We start from the raw sequence: 6,000 nt of genomic DNA on the forward strand, positions 1-6,000 counted from the left end.
ACCATAGTAATTCTTCCTGCCGTCCATGTGCCATAGTGATCCTTCCTGCCATCCATGTGCCATAGTGATCCTTCCTGCCATCCATGTGCCATAGTGATCCTTCCTGCCATCCATGTGCCATAGTGATCCTTGCTGCCTTCCACATACCATAGTAATTCTTCCTGCCGTCCATGTGCCATAGTGATTCTTCCTGCTTTCTATGTGTCATAGTGATCCTTCCTGCCATCCATGTGCCATAGTGATCCTTGCAGCCTTCCGTGTCCCATAGTGATACTTCCTGCCATCCATGTGCCAAAATTATCTTTCCCGATTTCCATGTGTAATACTGATCCTTGCTGCCTTCCACATGCCACAGTGATCCTGCCTACCATCCATGTGCCATAGTGATCCTTCCTGCCATCCATGTGCCATAGTGATACTTCCTGCCATCCATGTGCCATAGTGATCTTTCCTGATTTCCATGTCTCATAGTGATCCTTTCTGCCATCCATATGTCATAGTGATCCTTGCTGCCTTCCACATACCATAGTAATTCTTCCTGCCATCAATGTGCCATAGTGATCCTTCCTGCCATCCACATGCCATAGTGATCCTTCCTGCCATCCATGTCGAAAATGATCTTTCCTCATTTCTATGTGTCATAGTGATCCTTGCTGCCTTCCACATACCTTAGTAATTCTTCCTGCCATCCATGTGCCATTGTGATGCTTCCTGCTTTCCATGTGTCATAGTGATCCTTCCTGCCATCCATGTGCCATAGTGATCCTTGCGGCCCACCATGTACCATAGTGATACTTCCTGCCATCCATGTGCCAAAATTATCTTTCCCGATTTCCATGTGTAATACTGATCCTTGCTGCCTTCCACATGCCACAGTGATCCTGCCTACCATCCATGTGCCATAGTGATCCTTCCTGCCATCCATGTGCCATAGTGATACTTCCTGCCATCCATGTGCCATAGTGATCTTTCCTGATTTCCATGTCTCATAGTGATCCTTTCTGCCATCCATATGTCATAGTGATCCTTGCTGCCTTCCACATACATAGTAATTCTTCCTGCCATCAATGTGCCATAGTGATCCTTCCTGCCATCCACATGCCATAGTGATCCTTCCTGCCATCCATGTCGAAAATGATCTTTCCTCATTTCTATGTGTCATAGTGATCCTTGCTGCCTTCCACATACCTTAGTAATTCTTCCTGCCATCCATGTGCCATTGTGATGCTTCCTGCTTTCCATGTGTCATAGTGATCCTTCCTGCCATCCATGTGCCATAGTGATCCTTGCGGCCCACCATGTACCATAGTGATACTTCCTGTCATCCATGTGCCAAAATGATCTTTTCCTGATTTCCATGTGATCCTTGCTGCCTTCGACATACCATAGTAATTCTTCCTGCCATCCATGTGCCATAGTGATCCTTCCTGCCATCCACGTGGCATAGTGATCCTTCCTTCCATCCACGTGGCATAGTGATCCTTCCTTCCCTTCCATGTGGCATAGTCATCCTTCCTGCCTTCCATGTGGCATAGTCATCCTTCCTGCCTTCCATGTGCCATAGTGATCCTTTCTGCTTTTCATGTGTCATAGGGATCCTTCCTGCCATCCATGTGCCATAGTGATTCTTCCTGCCTTCCACGTGACACAGTGATCCTTGCTGCCTTCCATGTACCATAGTTATACTTCCTGCCATCCATGTGACAAAATGATCTTTCCTGATTTCCGTGTATTGTAGTGATCCTTGCTGCCTTCGACATACCATAGTAATTCTTCCTGCCATCCATATGCCATAGTGATCCTTTCTGCCATCCATGTGCCATAGTGATCCTTTCTGCCATCCATATGTCATAGTGATCCTTTCTGCCTTCCACATATAGTGATCCTTCCTGCTTTCCATGTGCCATAGTGATCCTTTCTGCCATCCATATGTCATAGTGATCCTTTCTGCCTTCCACATATAGTGATGCTTCCTGCTTTCCATGTGCCATAGTGGTCCTTCCTGCCTTCCATGTACCATAGTGATCCTTCCTGCCATCCACGTGCCATAGTGATCCTTGCTGCCTTCCCTGTACCATAGTGATACTTCCTGCCATCCATGTGCCAAAATGATCTTTCCTGATTTCTATGTGTCATAGTGATCCTTGCTGCCTTCCACATACCATAGTAATTCTTCCTGCCATCCATGTGCCATTGTGATGCTTCCTGCTTTCCATATGTCATAGTGATCCTTCCTGCCATCCATGTGCCATAGTGATCCTTCCTGCCACCCACGTGCCATAGTGATCCTTGCTGCCTTCCCTGTACCATAGTGATATTTCCTGCCATCCATGTGCCAAAATGATCTTTCCTGATTTCTATGTGTCATAGTGATCCTTGCTGCCTTCCACATACCATAGTAATTCTTCCTGCCATCCATGTGCCATTGTGATGCTTTCTGCTTTCTATGTGCCATAGTGATGCTTGCGGCCCTCCATGTGCCAAAATGATCTTTCCTGATTTCCATGTGTCATAGTGATCCTTGCTGCCTTCGACATAATATAGTAATTCTTCCTGCCATCCATGTGCCATAGTGATCCTTCCTGCCATCCACGTGCCATAGTGATCCTTCCTGCCATCCACGTGCCATAGTGATCCTTTCTGCCATCCACGTGCCATAGTGATCCTTTCTGCCATCCACGTGTCATAGTGATTCTTCCTGCCATCCATGTGCTATAGTGATCCTTCCTGCCTTCCATGTGTCATAGTGATCCTTCCTGCTTTCCATGTGTAATAGGGATCCTTCCCGCTTCCACGTGCCATAGTTACACTTACTGCCGTCTATATATAGTGATCTTTCCTGCCATCCATGTGCCATAGTGATTCTTCCTGCCTTGCACATGTCATAGTAATTCTTCCTGCCATCCATGTGCCATAGTGATCCTTGCAGCCTACCGTGTACCATAGTGATCCTTCCTGCCATCCATGTGCCATAGTGATCCTTCCTGCCATCCACGTGCCATAGTGATCCTTCCTGCTTTCCATGTGTCATAGTGATCCTTTCTGCTTTCCATGTGTCATAGTGATTCTTCCTGTCATCCATGTGCTATAGTGATCCTTCCTGCCTTCCATGTGTCATAGTGATCCTTCCTGTTTCCACGTGCCATAGTTACACATACTGCCTTCTATATATAGTGATCCTTCCTGCCATTTATGTGCCATAGTGATTCTTCCTGCCTTGCACATACCATAGTAATTCTTCCTGCCATCCATGTGCCATAGTTATCCTTGCTGCCTTCCATGTGCCATAGTTATCCTTGCTGCCTTCTATATATAGTGATCCTTCCTGCCATCTATGTGCCATAGTGATTCTTCCTGCTTTCCATGTGTCATAGTGATCCTTCCCTCTCTCCCTAAGGGTTGGTTCACCCTGGAGACTCCAGCTTGTGGCATAGCAATTAAACCATATTTTATAGGCACAAGGAAGCCCAGGTTTTGTTTACCACAGCCCTTAAGCCCCTCCCACTATAATGTTTGGTCACACACATCTTTTCTGACCAATGCGCTATGGTCACTATCTCCCTGAAATGTCCCTCATTCTCAAGTGCAAAAGTTGGGAGGTATGTAGTGCAGCACCATGGCAAGCATAGATCAAATCAAGGCTAAGATGGCAACTTCCTTGACTGTACAGGATAGTTGGGTTTAGTTTTGCTTTTATGCCCACATTTGCCATTCATGGGCAACAGAGCTTTCTGTGCTGAAAGCACCCTGCATGATCCCAGCACAGTGACCGAGGTGTCAAAGAAAGCTGTCAGTCACTAATGATGATCAGGAGCTGGCATGTGACCACCCTGACAGCTAATCACAGAAGTCATGTAAACAGCCGGTCCTTCCCACCCTCAGGTGTAAAGATCTTTTAAAGAGCCTTGGGCTGGTTGGGAAGGGGTGTAAGGCATAGTTCACCTTCACTGAAATAACTCCCTTTGCAGATATAGCACCCCCCCCCCCCTTCTAAAGGAAGAGTGCAACCTCCAGAGGAAGGGAGCGAGCTGGCATTTACCACAGGGCTGAGTCCATGACTATAATTGGGAGTTTTGAGCATGAATTGGCCAGGGGCCTGAGGCAAAAGGCTGAGCACATGGCCATGCACAAATATATATCCTCTCCCAGAATGCACCAGTGGCCAAGAACCTCTTACTGGGCTGGCTAGAAGAAAAATAAGTATTCATAACTCAACCTAGTTGTACAATCTCATACTGACCTGTGGTACCAGTGACACCTACTGGCGACAGTGAGAAATGCACAACCTAATTTAGCTTAGGAAAAAGGCCAGAAATAAACTATGCAATCAGTTTGATCTGTCTACAACCCAGCCTAAAACTAAATTTGCATAATAGCCCCAGTTTAGGACTAGGGGGCTACACAGATAAGACGTCTGTAAATAAAAAGAAACTGTGCAGCTCTGAATAAAGTTGAAGATTACCCTTGCTATAGGTGTAGACCAGGGGTATCGAATTTAAATTCACAGAGGTCGAATCCGTAAAATCTTCTTCCAGCCGGTGACCAAATCACGGGTTTTTGCGATGACTCTGATCATTTACATCACAGCCCCCCTCCTCTGAAATCACAATCTCGTTTTTATATCAGTGTCATCAGTCCCCCTTTACACCACAGTTTTCCCTTTCAGTGATGTCCTCTGCCCCCATTCACACCTCCCTTCAGTGGTCTTCTTTACCCTCCTTCACATCACAGCACCCCTGAGGTCTGCTCCTCATTCACCTTGTAGACCCCCCCAGGTCTTCTCCTTCCTCTCGGCTCTACTCCTCATTCACATTCCACACCCCCCCCCCCCCATTCACACTGCAGCCCGCTCAGCTTTGTTGCTCATTCACATTGCAGTCCCCCCCAGCTCTTCTCTCCACTTACACTGCAACCACCACCCCCCCACCCCCCATTAGCTCTGCTCCCCCTCTCAGCGCTACTCCTCATTCACGTTCCAACCCCCCATCAGTTTCTGCTCCCCCCAATTCACATTGCAGCCCCCTCAGCTTTGCTCCTCATTCACATTGTAGAACACCCCCCAGCTCTGCCCCCATTCACAGTGCAGCTCCCTACCGCTCTGTCCTCCCATGCATTCTCCTACCTTACTTGGGTGCACAGGGCAGGATGCAAGACAGCAGGAGACACAGCAGCTTTGGATGAAGGGTGGGAGTGGGAGTTGCCAGAGTGAACTTTTCAAGTGTCCCAGCAGGGGATTGGTTGCTAGGACCATGCTACATCCTAACAACCAATAGCCTGCTAGGAAACTTGAAAAGCTAATTCTAGCAACTCCTACCCTCCATCCACAGTCGCTTTGTCTCCCGCTCTGTCTAGAGTTTTCTCACAGCTGCCTTCCACTCTCTGCTCTGCTGTGATAATGTCAGAGGCAGCTGAGGTGAAGAAACGGCTCCTATATGGCAGAACCACAGCGGTCCAGCAGTTAATATTTTATTGATGTAATAGGGTGGGTCCGATGGGAGGAATCTTTTTTTCTACCAGGTTGATTCTGGCCTGGTTTTCCATACTTTTCCCCAGTTGAATATAGGACTCACCCTACCTGATTATACTTTTCTGGTAGGAATGGGGCTGCATTTGTCTGGCCAGGGGTTTGGAGGCACAAGGAGCTCCTGGAGATGTGCCTCTGTGTGCAACGCCCCAGTGAGCCAGAAAATCAATAAGGATATAGGACCCCACTGTGTCTTCACTGGCACTAGGACATGTCACCAATTGCTGTTCTAGCACATGCCTTTTGGGGAGGCATTGTGTCTGGCCAAGGGGTCATTTTTATGCCAGCCATAAGACCTGCTTGGCACATTTTATTTACATTGTATGTATTGCATTTACATTTATGTATCATAGGCACTTGCACTGCATGTGTGGCTTGTCTTTTTTTTTTTTTTTTTTCTCACAGAGACAGATGGTGACAGAATATCAGGGCCTGCCCTGATGTCAGGGAGAGGATCCATGGCCTTGGGAGTTTTT

The sequence above is a fragment of the Lithobates pipiens genome, unplaced genomic scaffold, assembly GCF_037356315.1.
Source record: "Lithobates pipiens isolate NorthernLeopardFrog02 unplaced genomic scaffold, aLitPip1_a1.2 Scaffold_13, whole genome shotgun sequence".
NCBI classification, from domain to species: Eukaryota; Metazoa; Chordata; class Amphibia; order Anura; family Ranidae; genus Lithobates; species Lithobates pipiens.